General features: G+C 43.7%; 1 protein-coding gene across 2 annotated transcripts in view; it reads left to right on the forward strand.

Moving 5' to 3' along the window:
• The window catches only part of LOC143183714 (uncharacterized), a 59,225-nt gene that overhangs the window by 237 nt on the left and 41,484 nt on the right, over nucleotides 1–17,504 (forward strand). The window lies entirely within an intron of this gene.

Consider the following 17,504-nt stretch of genomic DNA (forward strand, 5'->3'; position numbering starts at 1 on the left):
AGAGATTCGTTGACCATTCAGCTAGCTAGTGGCACACGCTGTGTCCAGGTCTAGGCTGAATTATTTCGACGTTCTGTTAGGCGTCAACGATCATCGAATCGATAGTCGAAGCTTGTGAAATTTACGAGCTGGAGAGAGGTAAATCCTCTTGGCGAATCCGTCGACGAGCAGCCGCTGACATCACACCGAATCGGGAAAGTTGACTCTTTCGACCGGATTACGAGTGAACGCGATAACGCGTGAAACCGCGGCTCGGTTAGATAAAAAGTGACCAATTTCCTCGCGAACGATTGCGTCATCGGATTTGAACTCGCTGTGTTTGTTTTCCCCGCGCGATTGCGTGAAGTTTCCTTCGAAGGCTGTTCCAAGTTTGGCGCGCAGATTCTTTGATTCGATCGAGGATTGCTCCAAGGATGCGCGGTTCTGCGCGGAATTTGCGGTGTGTATCACTTCCGTTTCCTTTCTCGCTGATGACCCAAGGCACACAGTAGATAGAGGGGTTTTTAATATTTCGTTGAGGATTGACCGATAATGATCACTATTTAGGTGATCACGAACGCTCCTTTGTGGACTTTCTGATACGATCGTTTCCTTTAGTTATTTCGAAATCGGTGCCATTAATGGGTACGAGGCAGTGTTCGATATTTTGTTATCGGTCAAAACACTCGATGCGTGTTTTTTTCTTTCTCTTGCCATGTTAAGGATTCATAATGAAGGAGATAAGTAGGGAACATGGAGGTGTGTCTTCTGAAGGCGCGACGAAACTCGTGATCAATGGTGACTCGCTGAAGCACAGCTATTTTTACTCATATGAGCGGCGCCGTGTCGCCTGTCTGCTTTCGATGCATCGATCCTGCTAATGATCGAGATTAATCTCGATGTGCGCGGGTGCACGTTGCGTCTGGACATCACAGTGGTCGATTGTGATAATTCTTTGCTAATAATTCTCTGGAGATGAATGGTTGCTTATCTTTTCCTTCTAGATTAGTTTCGCTAATGCGAGGTTTCAGTGGTGTAATTTGATTTTATGGGGACTTGATGGTAGTTTGTTTTTGAGTAAGCATTAGTTGAATTGTGTTAAAATATTTTTTGTAGTCAGAGAATACATATTTTGCATATTTGTTTTTAGTTCACTTTCAGAGAGAATTCTCATGGTCATATATAATTATTTTTATGAAAAAGGTGTCTTTCATAGCACTAGACAGGGAGTAGTTTATGGATGCAAGGAAGAACAGAAAACAGAAGCATTTCATTCGATGTGTTCTTTAGAACCGGAAATTAATCAACTGATAAGAACAGCTCTAAAGTGTAAAGCATGTTTTTAGAGATATTTTTTAGCCTTTCACTTCACGACTCGTCATATTGAATACACTTTTTGTGTTATTTTTATGAGTATCATATGACCAGCATTTTATGAGTTCTAACGTTTAAGTTTCGAACACAAGGCTTGAACTTCCTGAAAAAGTGACATACTTGAAGATGTGAGATCCGAAACATTTAAAATCGCTCAAACTAGAAATGAAAAAATTACACATAGCATGGATACTTACACATCCTGCAAACAGTAACTCTAATACCAAGAATACTTATTAACATGGTTTCTGAATTCTTGGCACATCGTTCACAAGTTTCACAAATTTCACAAGTTTCACAATGTAAATCATTCATAAAAGAAAAAGTTGGGCGATTTTGAAGCATCTTGCTCCCATTCTATGTCTCGTGTCGCTATTAAATACATCACACGTAAAATGCAAATCAATTACTTTCCTTCTGCCCATCAAAACACCCAAGCGCAAATCGCCTTATCGTAGCCCGTGTAACATGCTGGCAACGTTTCACCGCGAGACGTTTGATGCGAGGGGAACACGCGGCGAGCGATTTAAAGGAGAAAAAGCTGACGCGTGAAAGTACGCTTGCGAAATCGAGGAGAGGATATAATCTAATTCTAACGGTAACGGAACACTGTTCCGTTCGCTCTGCGGGCGCCTGCCAAAACAAACCGAACGCGCGTTAATTGCCTCTAATTATTTGACGAGTTCGTTAACGTCGATGCCTCGAGCGAGAGGCCAACGCGAATTTCTACCGCGTCGAATCAAACGCATCCGTTCGTTGAGTTATGACAAACAATAACGCGGTTACACTTGCACGTTTTCATGCGACCAGATAACAGCCTTTTTCCCTCTAATATTTTGTCTTTGCGCCTCAGTAAAACGTGCACTCGATCGTGCCAGTTTTAATTGAATCACGGATCTCGTTTAGCACTAACGAGCTACAGAATTTTATTCTTCGAAAACAGAGACTAGGTCGAAAACTTGTTCATCCTATTCTGCGTCTATTCATTTAGCTCCTATTTAAAGGGAAAGTTTTCGTTAATCATATCTCCACGAGGTCTTAATTAAAAATAGGACTCTTTAATCGTTCTATTACACATTTTATATATTTGAAATAAACAGATCGTAAGAAATATCGTATCAAAATACCTGTAGGATATTAACGTACTCTTCGAGGACAACAGGTCGCGCTAACGTAATTCGCGCGTGACCAATTGGCCGAGCTCAATTGGAACGCAACAGGCACTTAATCTGCGTTTTACACGCAGCCCGCGAGCGTATACAGGTCGGTTCTCTCTTGAAGCGGGAATTCATGAAAAAGCAACGGTCTCGCTTATTCTTCCGCGATTCAAGCCCGAGTGTCGGTTTCGTTCCAGTTTCCGGTTCGATATCCTCAGTTGGAGCTCCAATTAGGAGCCTGTCATAACGAGGATCCGAACCGTGAGCTCGTTGCAACTGTCCACGCAATCGATCGCGTGTGAAACTTCCCTCTTGCGTCGTATTCTTCACGGTTCTCTCGTTTCTCTAGATCCCTACATTAATACCGAATGGTTTTCACCTCTAACAGTCGTTAATGGAACACTAAGGATTCTAAGATCGTTACACGTAACGTCAGCGAACGAGGAACGCGATGACGCTTCGTGGAAGTCGTTAGCTGGGTCAGGCAGTTTATTAGAATTCTAAAGGAATTTTACGATTCACGATAGACTCACCTCGATGGAATTTAACGTATTGTTTCTGTCGGCCGATACAGAGTATCGTGTCACGGAACGTGGACTCGTCCACGAAAGCAGGATGTGAAATCTCCTGTTACGTAGCCGCACCACGTAAAGAAAATCTTGAATTTCTGTGCACGAAATACGATGCCTCGACCGACGTCGAACCAGGTCTCCTTTGTACCGCGACGCCGTCGTGATTAATCAGATTCACCTTGAGCGACGATACCTGGAAAATTAACGCGTAAAACTCGCGCGGTGTGTTAACGATGTTTCGTAAATATTGAATACTGGAGCACAGTAAATGTTTGCTCGTGGGTGTCACACACGCCTGACGGCCGGTTCATATGGAGGGCCACTGTTGCCAACAATATTTGCGAAGTTGTGAACACGTCGTAATTAACATTATCAATGACAACATTGACGCACCGTGTTACGATCGGTAATGTTATCGAATAATTAACGAACAATGCGTTCGAATAGCTATGGATTCGGCGTAATTGATAGCGGTTCAAACACGGATCGACGTTAATCAGTGTGTCCGTATGAAACGATCGACGGGACGTTAACGTTAGAGGGTAGCAATAATGTCAATAGGAGGCAACGTTAGCGGGCAGGGACGGCCATTAATGGAGGATCTTAACGAACGACGTTTGCGCTGGTGTATGTCCAATCTAAAAGCTTTACGGTCATTTTATGCTTCGGCGGACCAATCGCGGGGACGAATCCATTGTTTCGAGTCCGTAAAGTTTCTGTGCATCTCGGCCGATAAAAACGAAAGGACACGTTTCTGGAGTCGAACGATAACGCTGAGTCACGATCCTGGCGCATAGACGGCTGCCCCGTAAAAGGAATCGCTCGTAACGCGCGTACGAAGTAAAGCGTACTATTTACGTACTTATTCACCGTTTAGAGAGCACCGATCCGGCTAACGTTTTATGCATAGTTAATGCTGCTAGGGACGGCCAACTTTCCCCCTTCGCTTGAGGATCAAAGGTTAGAAGTCTCCTTCGGTATTGAGATGAGAGGGTGAAACTTGATCAACAGATTCCTGGGATGATTTATACAGCATAGTTAAATCACTGTTTTCAAGCGATCACTTTTATTTTAGAATATGAGAATACATACTGATAATAATATCTACTTATGTGGATAAAACGTAACGCCATACTAACTGAAGACTTTGGCTGTTTTGGCTTAAGTGCTTGGATAGATGTAGGAGAGTCACAGCAGTGTAGACTCTAGACGCTCAAGCCATTTCGGCTCTGCAGTAGTAAATTATTAGTTGATATTAGTTAGAGTACAGTTAGCACAGCCAAAATGTATGGCAATGCTAGCTTAGCAGAACCTAAGCTATTTTAGTTTGCCTGTGTAAAATAGTATGTTTTTTCCGCGTATAAATAGAGCACATACAATATTTTTTAAGTTATCAGCGCGATGCTGCCCCATTCTATGCGATTCAATTAAAAATCACTGAAACGAAGTGTTCTGTTCTAAGAATTATTCTTCCAGTCAATTGCAATTTTTCGATATTCTGTCGCAAAGAAAATGCACTGTACGCTTCCTCTGAGGAAAAGCCTTCATCCAGGGAATAGAATGAAGTTTTACATATTCTCGATTTCACAGTGAAAATTCTTCACTCGGTAGGGAGATGCAGTTCCTATTCGTTATGCATGAATCGCGATAAAGAACCGATAATTTCTCGAAACAGACTCGCGCCTCCCCTCACGTTGCGATATCAGAAGTTGTCGATAACGAGGTAGGCCCGATCGCCTGGGAGGAATTGAATTTTCCTCGGACGCGCGAGTTTCTGTCCGAGAAAGTTGATGGAAAGTAATAAATTGAATGGCGACGAAGTTCGGTGAATTCGTTCTTAATGGAGGGAACATCAGCCGCGATGAAAGCGGCCACAATGACGGTACGCGCATCAAGATAACGCTTGCGTTCGTATTTACGTTACATTTTCAAGGATATCTTTTCGATTTATCTCTGCCCACCGACAGGAAGAAGAATTTCTAAACCAACGCCGGGAGATCCCGCGACCGTTGCTTTTCCGTGCGCGCCTCGACTCTTTCTATTATGACGCATAATCGGCGGAAGTGACCTATATCTGCGACCCATTCGGATCTTCTGCCACTGGTATCTATACACGATACTTTAATTAGGAAAAAAGCGTGCTGGGGAAGCTCATGCTGAAGAGAAGAGTTGGAAAATGAGAATAGGACCTATGATCGATGTGATTCTCATCGATCGGTATTTTTGAACAATGAAATTAATAGATCTTTCGATGGGTGCCTTAAAATTGAGTGTAGAGTAGATTTAGTTAAACCTAATATGAAAAATATTAATAGACATTGCAATTAGATATACAGTCTGAAGAAAAAGGTCAATATTAGACTTGAAGTCTTGAAGTCCCTCTAGCTGCTTTCAGAAAATTTCATGTCACTTTTAACTCGTTTATCTTTTCGAGTAAACATATCGAAAGTCACTTAGTATCTCAATAAAATCAAATTGGCATGTCAGAACGATTGTGAAGATGCTTATCAGTTCGCGAAAAGAGGAATGCGCGACTTGAGTTCTTTTGTGTGTCTCGCGACCAGCAAATTCGATACTCGAGCGATCGTGAGGACCGATAGAAAAGAACGCATTTGGAGAAAGTACGATAGACGTCCACCGTTTAGACATCGATTTCAACCGACGTGGGATCGTATTACGAGGACATTACCTGCTCTTAAAACCGCGAGGTTATACGTCAGACTAGTCGTTTTGCGGTATTACCTACTTAAGCAAATAATGTCGGGAGTGGTGGTGCTAGTTTACGATCGCATTTTGACATATCATCAGCTGGATCATGTCTAGTGCTCTATGGAATCTCTGATAAGAGACTCCTAATATAGTTGCTGCGCATATTATTACTAAAGTATGCTCGCCTTATCACGGTTACGCTCAGAAAAACCTTCGTGACTACTGACGAAGACCTTATTCGCGTCGTCTCGTATTTTATCTTTTGCCATAGCTGCTGAAATCGTTGACGAAGCTGGTATCCTTGTTTAAGATTTATCGTCATCGTTAGACCTAGGAGGATTGCTAATAAACTCTCCCGAGGACATGTTCTTATTACTGCATTTAGAGTCATTAACAGATGTCAATGGAGACACGGTTTCGAAGCTCTAACAACGACCGTGGCGACAAAAAGTAACGAGGCCTTTGAATAAAAGCATGGATTAACTCCTCTTTGTAATATGTTAATATTATTCTCTTTGTATTTCGCGCAACGCGTCGTTGTGAATAGTAGGTGTGTTAGTCTCCGAGCAAGCGTCCTGGAAAACCAAAGAAGGACTGCTACCAGGGCTGCTACAGTGGACCAGCATGACTAAGGATCTGAGTCGCGATTTAAATATTTCGATGCTAGATACCGTGGATGAATCAAGGCCGCTCCTGTTCGTACTTTCACAGCGATAAATACATTGCGCGACGGGAGAGATTTACGATCGGGCAGATAAGAACAATCAGCCCAAGTACGTCTCGAAAGCGGAAGATTTCGTGTTGCTCGACAGGAACGCTCCTGCGATCTCTCGTCCTGGCCATCGCCCAGAGACAAAGCGATCGCGCATTTTCCCCGCTGATTCTAACAGATTGCGCGCCGTTCTAATCCTCCTACGCTCAGAATATTATTTAATCTACAGAATCTTCTAATTAAGAAGTGAAACGCTGCGGGAGCAGGAAGAGAGGCTCGATTCAGCGCGGCAGACTTCGACCGGAAGTCGGCGAGGAGCTCTTCCGATGCGCTTCTCGTCTCTGTCACAGAATAGTTTCTTGCGATCGTGCGACGAATGAGGAAACGTCAGCTCTGAAGAAACGTCTCCCATATAATGTCTTATTCAACTGGCTGACGATGATCCTTTTCTTTTTAAAACGTGCTGTTAATACTTCAATAGTTATTATTGGACGTTTATTATTCTAGTGTTTTGACCATGGTATTCGAGTTTATTCATTATTCAAGAATCGCGCATTTTTTGGTGAAGTTTGGGGCAAATGGAAATAAAAATTGTATTATTAGAAGGCTTGGGTGTTTCAAGTTAAATCATGTATATGCATTTTTTAATTACTCAAAATTCTGTAAAATTGTAGCACACTGTATACTTGCATGCATTTGATAGTTACGTAAATTAAAATGGAAGTCAGTATAATGTAGAATGTATTGGGTTCGTAACTGGGAGGGTAATTATAAATTGATTTACTGTATTACTGATTCATCTGTATTATTTATGATATTTATGATATTTATGATACCCAGTGCATCTAATTCACAAGATCCTGTAAGAACTTGTAGAATTAGCAATTTAATTACGACTTTCAACTTTCTTTGACTAAAATATAGAAAAGAATATCAGTATTAATGACAGCGCTCAATGGTATTATTTCTACAAAGAAGAAAGACTTTCTACTTGGCTGCCTTTAGTAGGATCGTACTAGTCGTAGATGCAACACGAAAGATTGAAAAAGAAATTTTCCTCTGGTTAGCCTTTAATCCAGAGTTAAAACAGCGAAAAAAGTCCAGAGCGTTTCTATTCCTTTATTTCCTGCGTGGGTTGGAAAAGACTCGGAAAATAAAATTCCAGTGGCAATAAAACTCGATCAAAGGACGCGTAAAAGTTTCAGCGACGAGATCTCCGGCTCCCATGGATAAATTTCGCATTTCGCAAGGGACCGAGGTACTTTTATTTTGTCAACGTATTATTAAGCTATTACCGCCCTCCGCGAACCGTAAAACGCCCTCGTTCTACAAGAACACTCGAAACTCCCCTGCGTGCACTAACCCCCCGGAAGTAGCGCGAAATGCTCTTCAAATTTTTCCGTCACGTTACTGTTTCGTTCTACCGCCGTACTCAAATGGCGGAATCAAACAAATTTTATTTCATCCTTTTTGTTCTTATTGTTTTATTCTCTGGAGACTTGCATCTCGTAACACCAAAAATGTGATCTTCACTAGGTATAATTCACGCTAACAAATGGACATCATAGAAACTGATAATATATTCTAAACATAGAATGATAATATGTATTATAGTTTGTTAGGTTTCATTAAAATCAGTGAGGATCAACGCTGAAATATCCCTCGCGAAACGACACTGTATATACAGCCTGAATCTCGCAATTGTATCACCTGAAGTTTCTTGTAAACTTACTTGTTGCATAAAAAACTGTTTCAAACAAACCTATGTTTAGTATTAAAAAATTATTAAATTGATGCTCCTTTCGATACCACATAACCTTCGTCTGAATCATTATTTCATACAACAGATATTACCAGAAAATTCAGGTGACACAGTTACATGGCTCACCCTGTATCCAACACAATGCACTCGATTCTACGCAAACATACGCTGCACGATAAATTATTCCTATATAAACCGTGGTGGTCATCCCCAAGTTAACAGAGCCCCAAATACGAACTCCCACTTAAGGAACCACTATCGACCCCAAGACCTTCAGAGATGCAATCTCGATGGCGAATGTCGACACGAAGGAATTACGCTTGCTGGCTGCGTCGTCTTCTCCATAAAACATTCCCGTGGCGCAATGATCCAGCACGGGCCAGCTCGGAGCGCCTCCATTCTCGGGCGCGTCGCGACGTAACGCGTCCGCGGCGCACTTTGAACGGGCTCGCGATTATGAGTGCATACGTATGCACGGTGCGTCACGGAGGCATGGGCGCGTGCATGCACGCCCTTGAGGAGGGGGGGGGAGACGGTTCATTCGTACAATACGAATGAATGGGCTCGACACGACATCCGGTCGGAAGAATGGATCGCAAGGAAGGAAGCGTCCGTCTGGCGCGAGCGTTCGTTCGCCGAGTCTCGCGCGCTGGCTATTTCAAGAGTGCACCGCGTGCACACGGTACCAAAAGCGCAGCCTCGAGACGCCGAAGCCTCGTAAAACTTTACGAGCCGCTTAAGGTGGGAACGTTGGCGTGCGGGCCGCAAGAAATCTCCAGCCAGACGTTCCGCTGCATCTCGTCCTCCGCGGCTCTCGTTCCACAGACGCCGCTAATGCTCGCGATAACGGCACGGCGAACGGTGTTTCGCGTGCGCGATTCACGCGAGGCACGCCGATGCGCTTCATTTGTGACATTTAACGGTGAATCGCTGCTTCATCGCGGACGGGCACGATGCCTTGAAATTTCGAGCGGAATTCGGTCAAGAGTTGGAACAGGGACGATTGTTCCTTCACTGTGCGATTTGAAACAGCTGGGATCGGTGGCGAGCAGAGTATCTGTTTTCCTGTGCTCTTTCGATCCTCTATGATTCTTGAAATTGGTAGGTACTTTGAGGTGGTTTCGGTCGAAGGCAGCGGAGAATAGATACTTCAGTTTTACAGGTGTAGTAAACGTTGTGGGGGTTGTCTGCTGATAAGCAACGCTGCGTCGTATGGAACGTCAGGATGACTGCTGTGGTTGACTACTCGAAAGAGTTTATTACTTTTCATGACTTTCTGCCTCTGGTTTTCTGTTACTAATTTTTCTTCAGATACTGTATCATATTTTCGACAGATTTTTCGTTATTTCTCTGCCTGTATTTTTCCAATAATTGGGAAACGTCCAAGCAATTAACTCGTGGTTTGGGTTAATAAAGAGAAATATGGAAATATTCGAATATAATTTCGGAATATATTCCAATTATTGGGACAAACCGCAGAGCGTAAGAGTTCGAGACACAGAGATTGGGAAATCACAAGATCGATGTGTCCTTCGCAAAATGGTTCCCCTTTTAATTTTTTTCTCTTTCCCAGTTTACGTTCTTACGTTCGAATGGGAGTAACGGTAATCCGGTTTCGCAGGCGCAATTAGGCGAAACGGAGCATAAACGTTCTCGGTGTACGTCGATCGGCATCCTGGTGCAGCGGCTAGATTTATTAAAGCGATATTATGGAATACTCAGTAGGCAAGGTGGGCGTGCCAGCGACTTGCTAGTCGATGTTTACCGCAATTAGCCGTTTCAATGTATTTATCATCGAATAGAAAGCACCAAGCCAGGCTTTCACGGTTTCTTAGATTAATTGCGAGAGCTGCAAGTAATTGGCACCATCTTCGACAGACGTTCAACTGGATTCGACGACTTTTCGTGAGCCAAGGAGCGTTCACCGACGATGACTCCTTAGCCTTAGATCATATCGACTTGCCGAGTGACGAAATCGCGGTGGCGTTCGACTCCTCGATCCTCGATGCAACGAGGCATGTAGCATCCGATCTTTCGCAACGGAGCAACGCATCTATTCTCGCGCCAGCGAACGAGAATATGATTTATGACACGCCGCGAGATATCGTGCAGCCTTAAGTCGCCTCGTGGCTGGTTGTCGCACTTCAAGAAGTCGGGAAGTTGTCCCTTTATTGGGTCATTCCCCAGAGCATTAGGCTGCCTTTGTTGTGTACCGGGAAAATTCGCGTGAGTTTTCTCATTAACAAGTGATAAACTGTGGAAAGTAGTGATAGAAACTGAACAGAACTGGTGGCTCTTTTTTAAGTAAATTTCTTTATTAACTAGTTTTCAATATTCTTGGGAGCAATATTGCAGATGACGGTTATGAAACTAATTAAGTAAGTTTAAAGTTTATAGGTATATACAGGGTGCTCGACAGCAGGTATCAGAAATTTTAAGCAGTGATTGCGCACATCAAAGTAGAAGGAAAATTTGGTTAGAATTATTAATTATTGCAAAATCGTTTAAGATTGAAGTGTGTCTGACTTGGGACTTATTCTACTGCTTTTATGTTGTAGTCAAGTCAGACACAATTAAGTCAGTAGAGTAAGTCTCCAGTCAGACACATTTCACGCGTATTTTGAGCGTTTTCTCTAGAATTATTAATACAGAAACGAAGCCCAAAACTATCTTTAATATCGTCTTATATTATCATGTATTATCCCTGTTAATTTTAGCATGAACACCCTCTATATTCTATCTTCTAATCACACCCTTCATCCCCACATTTACATCCAATTCTTCCTTCAAAAAACTACTCTTCCTATATTAAACCTCTTATTAAAACCTCGACCACCCGGGATAACGATGCTTAACAGTCGTTCTCTCCGCGAAGGGTATTCACCGAACAAACAAGCTCCCCCTATCTCACCACTCCAGCCACATCGGCTCGTAATAAGCTCGACTTTACAGCGTTTATATTTATCCGAAGCAGACCACAAATCTCGTCGCGAGCAGCCCCCGTCGCTCCGCGACGATAACGCGCTCCACGCAATTTCCACCGAACGAAAATCCGTCTCGGGCTAAATTTATCGAGGGCGTCGCGTGCCGATCGTGTCCTTCGACGCGCGGGCCAGCGATGCATCTCCATTAAGTTTCCAGTTCGTTCGAGCGGTTTACCGGTTGTTTCGTTTAAAGCACTCCGATGGACTGACTCCCGACGAGGGCGTCGCGCAGACAGCGATGGGTAAATTTAGAGGCGAGCATCTTCTTTCGTTGTATCCCTTCCAGAGGGGCTCAGCGCGCAGACTAAGCCCCCGATGCACTTCCGCTCGAAATAACCCCCGGACGTGGATCCACAACGAACGAGATTAACGACGAAGGTTGGCTGACTACCATAACTTTGTATTAGCTCGTCCGGGGAAATTGTGTTCCCTGCTCCTAGTGCTCCGCGCCTCTTCGAGAGACTCTCCACGCATCGAAGGCAGAATTGGATTAGTCGTTGACACACGGGGTCCAAGTTCCTCCTTTCAGAGGATGGCACGCCTCGGTGTTTACGCTGATTGAGCCGACGCCGACGGTTTGAACGTTTCCGTCGAATCGTCGACCCAGTTCGAGTCCTCTTTTCTCGCTGCAGAAATACCAGAAGACAGATTCGAACAATTCAGCAAGATTCGCCATTCCGTGACCTGACTTTTTCTTGGTCACACTGTTGCACCTGTGCTACTTGGTGGGAGTGACGTTTTTCACGATGGCTTTTCCGACCTGCGCGGTTGGCTGCAGAAAAACGGTCAAATGTCAGGAGGTGAACAATAGAGTAAAGTCTTCGCCACGTTCTCGTGGTTTGTTCTAGGAATTTTCTCAGGGTCGTAGTTGGATGCAGCTCACAATGCAGTCACTGTCCCGGCACCGAGGAGCTGCTTTAAATCAATTGTTCGTATCGTGTGGTCGGTCATGAAGTGTTAATTGTGGCTGGAGTGTGCGCATGGTTTACGCGTTCTACTTTACAGGCTATAATACATCGCCTGTGGGTTCAGGTCCTTCGATTCTTTTTTGCGAGTTCTCGAATCCTTGATCGCGATGTACGCTTCTCGTAGCGAACGACGGAAGCGATGGAGATTCATTTGAATGTAGACTTTACTGGCGGGATCTCGCTTCCTCTTAGACAGCATTGACTTTCATGAAACACGAAACGAGGCGCGGGGAAATACTTTGTCGAAGCAGAAGCTTTCAGTGGGAAAGGTCAATCAATCTGCAAGCTCGTCGACGTGCTCCGATTCGATTTCTCTCGATCGTACGTCACGAGCCGCCCGCTGCAGCTCCTCGTAGCTCCCTCTTCTTCTTAGGGTTAAAATGTCAGCGGCTCAAAGGTCACGTCGATCGACCGACATTCACAGCGGCCATTGTCTCTCGCTGCTAATCGGAATCTCAAACGTGATGGAAGCGTCGTAAGAGGTATTGCGATACAAAGGAGCCTTCCAGTGAATAGTTATTTTGAATACCACCCGAAAAATTCAAACAAACACGTCGCTGTTTGGGCTCCCACGCAACAACGATTCAATTTTGCTTGGAATCCACTTTCGAAGGCTAACCGAGTATTGTTATTCACTGACACATTTGCATTCGCCTTTTCATAACCTTGCCGTCGGCTTTTGGTTAAGCAATCAAATTCTCTTGATTTCTTGCAATATACTACTGAAATCTATAAATCTGTAGTATAGGTAGAAGACAGATATTATCTTCGAATTTGAAAGAAATAGCTCTTTATTTTAACTTTCCAGTGCATGGCTTGGATCTGAGGGACAAATGAGGATATAATTTTTCATTTCTCTTGTTTATTTAAATATTAATAAATATTTATTTTGTATGCAAGTATATATTAGATGGTCTTAATGGAACTGTATTTATTAATAAAAGTATGGAGAGTATTTTTCACCCATGCATTGGAGGGTTAATTCATAAACTTTGAAATAAAGCAGCATTTTCAAAGTATCTGTTTATAAATTTGGTTTCACTGACGCATTTCCATTCGCCTTTTCATAACCTTGCGGTCGCCTATTGATTAAGTAATGAAATTCTCTTGATTTCTTGCATTCTACTACCGAAATAGCCATTCTCCACCGTCCTCTATTCCTCGCTACAGATCTCGATGAATAATAAATTTCCACAGTGTACTCGAACAAAAAGCATGCGCGGACGCAAGCTCCCATTGTTTTTCACAAATGGAACCGTTCTCCTATTCGAAACGCTCTCAGGGTTTATCAGCCACTCTGTATGCACGCGGCTCTCCCAACTGAATTTTTCGACGGCCAATGCAAATCGCCAGGATCATCGGCTCCGAAACCAACTGCGTTAGTCTAGAAACGTCCGAAGAAGGTTTCTACTCCTGGCTCGTAACCACGTCGCTGGTTTCCAGCCGCGACGCAAGCTGGAAAACGGGTATGACGTTCACGCTTTAACCTTCGACGAATCGTCAAGTTAGAAAGTGTCCACGTAGCGATCGCTTTGTACGCACAATAACGAGGGGACGCGTGAAAGGACCGACGCAAACGCGATCGAGGAGATTTTCCCGCGAGCTCGTCGCACTTTCCATGCACGGCGATGCCTCGAAAGTGGGTGTGCATCGGTGCGAATTAGCATGAGCGTGGGGTGCCAAGTGCTAGGAACAGCGACGAGGAAAGCGGGGAGGAAAAGCTATGTGGAGCGAGGGGCGGAAATGCAACGCTGAGGAGGGGATGGCCGCGAAAGGAAATACGCTGTCGAGGAAAAGTCTTCGATCGTGACGATGGTCTGGGACGAACCTGTCACAGGTAGACCGAGTTTCCCCTTGGAGCAGCTTTCCATCAGTTCTGGATCGATAATGCGTGACCCTGATAGCCTCCGTTTTATAGCACACCTTTAATCGCGTTACTTTTATCACTGTAGGAACTTCAATTTTATTTTCAAATCTCAGTTCGCGTTAACTTCCGACCTTTTCCACGTCCATTTGCTAAGGGCAAAGGTAACTCCTGCTCTCTTAAATATCCCTGCATACTACTCCCAAAACTTAGCGTCTCAGCTTTACTTCGTTTCTACACAGAACTTGTCCCCGTTTTCCTTTTCTGCATACTCTCTGTTTCACAATTATTTCTGCAATCCGTGGCACGAACAATAACTGTTTCAGTAGATCCCCCAGTCGTGGGAAATAGTTGAAAATATTCGCGATATGAAAAATCATCTTCTGGAACTGTGATCCTTCTCGAGAAGACGATCCTCTACATATTTCGAAAAGAAGGCAGCAGGTGAAAAAAGAGTCCAAGTCGGTTTCCACGCGAATGGAGGAGAGTAAGCGAGCGGGAAGAGTGGAACGTAACAGGTTGCTACTCATTAATAAATCCGGCCGCTTTGCAACTCCATAAACTGGTGTATTGCTCTCGTAGCTCTCCAGCGAAAGAAACAACGCCAGCGATTAAAGCGATTCCGCGGCGTTCCTACTTAGCCGTCCGTGGAATCCGGTGAAGTTGCAGAGCGAAATAAATATTAATGCCGGGACCGTGCGCCGCTAGATTCGCCAATAGAAGTTAACGAACACGACGGGGAGTACCGTTGCCTGCCGTCGTCCCGGAATCTGTGCCGAACACTCCACGCTCTCCTAACTTCCGTTTCGTCGTTACGAACTTTCCTCGGAAACCAGCGCTCCTGATTGTTCCCGCGTATCCTTTTCTCCCCTCTAATCTAGACTCCTCGAGCCGTGGCGCGATTAGAGCCTCTCTTATCGACGTTAATTGCGTTCGATCGCTGATTGCGATCTCCTTGGTCTATCGTTTAGTCGAGAGCAAATTTGTCAGGGAAAAAGCTATTCGATATGCAGCGAATACCATGAGTATTCGAATGGTGTCACATATTGAGAAAAGTACGGTTTTCATTGCAGACACTGATGAATATTCTTTACATTTGTTTCGTATTTGTATTATATCTTAAAATTAGGTATATCGTAGATACAGTATAATTGTATTTTTTAGTAGGAGTTAATGGTTAGTCTAAAATATAAATATCGGTTTCTATCAATAAATCTGTAATTTTACAAATTTCTGAAGTCGTTCGAAGACTTATGAGCAGTGTTATACAGTAAATTGTAGCTTAATAGATGTACTTTCTATATGTATAATTGAAAGTCATGCTACTTAGTTTAGAAAAACTAGAGAGCTTACTATCAGGTGCTAAAATATTAGATTTTCAGTTGTTAAAACAGACTGTGTTTGCTTATTTAAATATTAAGTGGTGCTGTATGATAATAATTGTCACAGTAACTAACTTAGTATATAAGCAACACATGTTGCCTGTCATACGACACAAATTGTCTATACATTACAAAATACAATGGTGGTACAATTTAGATGCTGGTCCAAATTCAACAACCTTCCCCTATTCACTTGCTGCTGACTGTTGGAAAGTTCGAGAGACGAGAGGAATTGGATGGTATTTTTTGTCGAAACCTGATCCCAATTTTATGATCTTGGTATAGACATATTTCATCCGCTCGTAATATTTTTTATGGCAAGACACTCGGACCTAAAAAAAGCCATTGTGTCTTATCGGGGACTTCGTCTTCTGGAGATTCTCTGCGTCTACCACTGGTTTTATACGTGATAGGGTACCGTGAAATGGTGATCGAAGATCTCACAGATGGAACTCTGACGGATCCAAGTGCTCTATTGGAAATGGTTTTAGGAGAATAAAATATCTAGAAGCGAATTGAAGTTGGACCCTAATCGATTACTGCCATCAATCGAGACAAATCAATTCTCAAGTACAATTCGATTCAAAGCTACTTAATTAAGGTAAATATCCCGGTAATTGACCACATCTTGATACTTAAACGCTAACGTTAATTCTATTCAATTTTTGGTTTAATACATCTAATGTATTAAGTATACCTAATTCAAAATAGAAATTAGTGTGATAAAATAGTATCCCCACTTTCTGGGACCTCATAATTAAAATACTGGGCTACATAATAGTGTTAGGTCCTTTACTTTAAGGCTGTAATCGGCCTTTAGTTAGACCGACAAAATTTTTAGTCGTCTGCGCCTAAGCTTAAGCATTTATGTATTGTGACCCTTACTGGACAGAACTGTTAAAGTTGCACCTGGCAAAATGTGGACCCACATGATTACAGTAGCTAGAATTAGGCAATTCTGTCTACTGTAATACGCACTTTCAGATGTTTATTGGCCGAACAAATCACAACTACTAACTCAATCGACTTATCCCCTCTATCCAAAAAATTATTCTGTTAAAATGTGTCTCAGGTGCAATCTTACTAATTCTGTACAGTACCTTGCTCTCACATCGGATTCTTCAGCGATCACGTGTACTGGGGCATTGGGCCGATATCTGCCTGAACTTCTCCTGCACGAGTACCCAGAGTCGCTGCTAATCAGCGGCGTTAATTCAAGCCGAAGCGCGTACACGCCTTAATTACTGGGAAAAAGGCACGGCCGCGTGAAATCGCTCGTAATAAGTGAAAGTATCGCGGCGTCTTTTGTGACGAAGCCTATGCAAGGTCTCGCTTTTGCGCGTCGACATTGGCAATGACGACCGGTCGATCGTGGCTTATCCTCCCGCGAAATGGATTATTTGCTCGCGTGCCGATTCCTTATCATGCACAGGATCGCTCGCCTAACCGACTTGTCGGATGCTGCTGAGGAAAAACTACTTTCACCTACTCTCCCTACGATCGCCTCTTCACCTATGCCTCCAACGCGCAAAAACGTTCGAACGTCAGACTGATGGCTCAATTACATTAGAAATCTTCCGTTTAATTGTATTGGCTTTGCACACGAACCCAAGCGTGCCATCTATCGTGCGTACTCGGTTATTCGCGAAAGCGAAACTAATTTTCCGTTCGGTTCGTCCGTTTCGAGTGTCGATCGTAGCGTGACTCCCGTCAATCGGAAATATATCAAGTCGGGTTGGGCAGTACGATGGTTATCAGCGTCTTCCCTCGCGGCTAGGGTCCGTGACAGTCAGCAAAGTGTTCTGCAGGCCCTTGGAAGGGATGTGCTTTAAGCGTGGAACGTTTTATCGAAACGAATGGAGCGTTGCGCGTGGTTTATGTACGTTCCTACCAGACTTATGCGTTTCTTCGGCAGCCGATGGCAAACGTGCTGGCACGTAGCGGAACTTTGCCCCGTACGTGGTCCCCAGCACACCAGAATCCTCGTCGCGACTGTCTGGACGGGGGCCCGCGTGCCTATGGGAGAGTGTGTGCGTGCAGT

The sequence above is a fragment of the Calliopsis andreniformis genome, chromosome 9, assembly GCF_051401765.1.
Source record: "Calliopsis andreniformis isolate RMS-2024a chromosome 9, iyCalAndr_principal, whole genome shotgun sequence".
Taxonomy (NCBI): Eukaryota; Metazoa; Arthropoda; class Insecta; order Hymenoptera; family Andrenidae; genus Calliopsis; species Calliopsis andreniformis.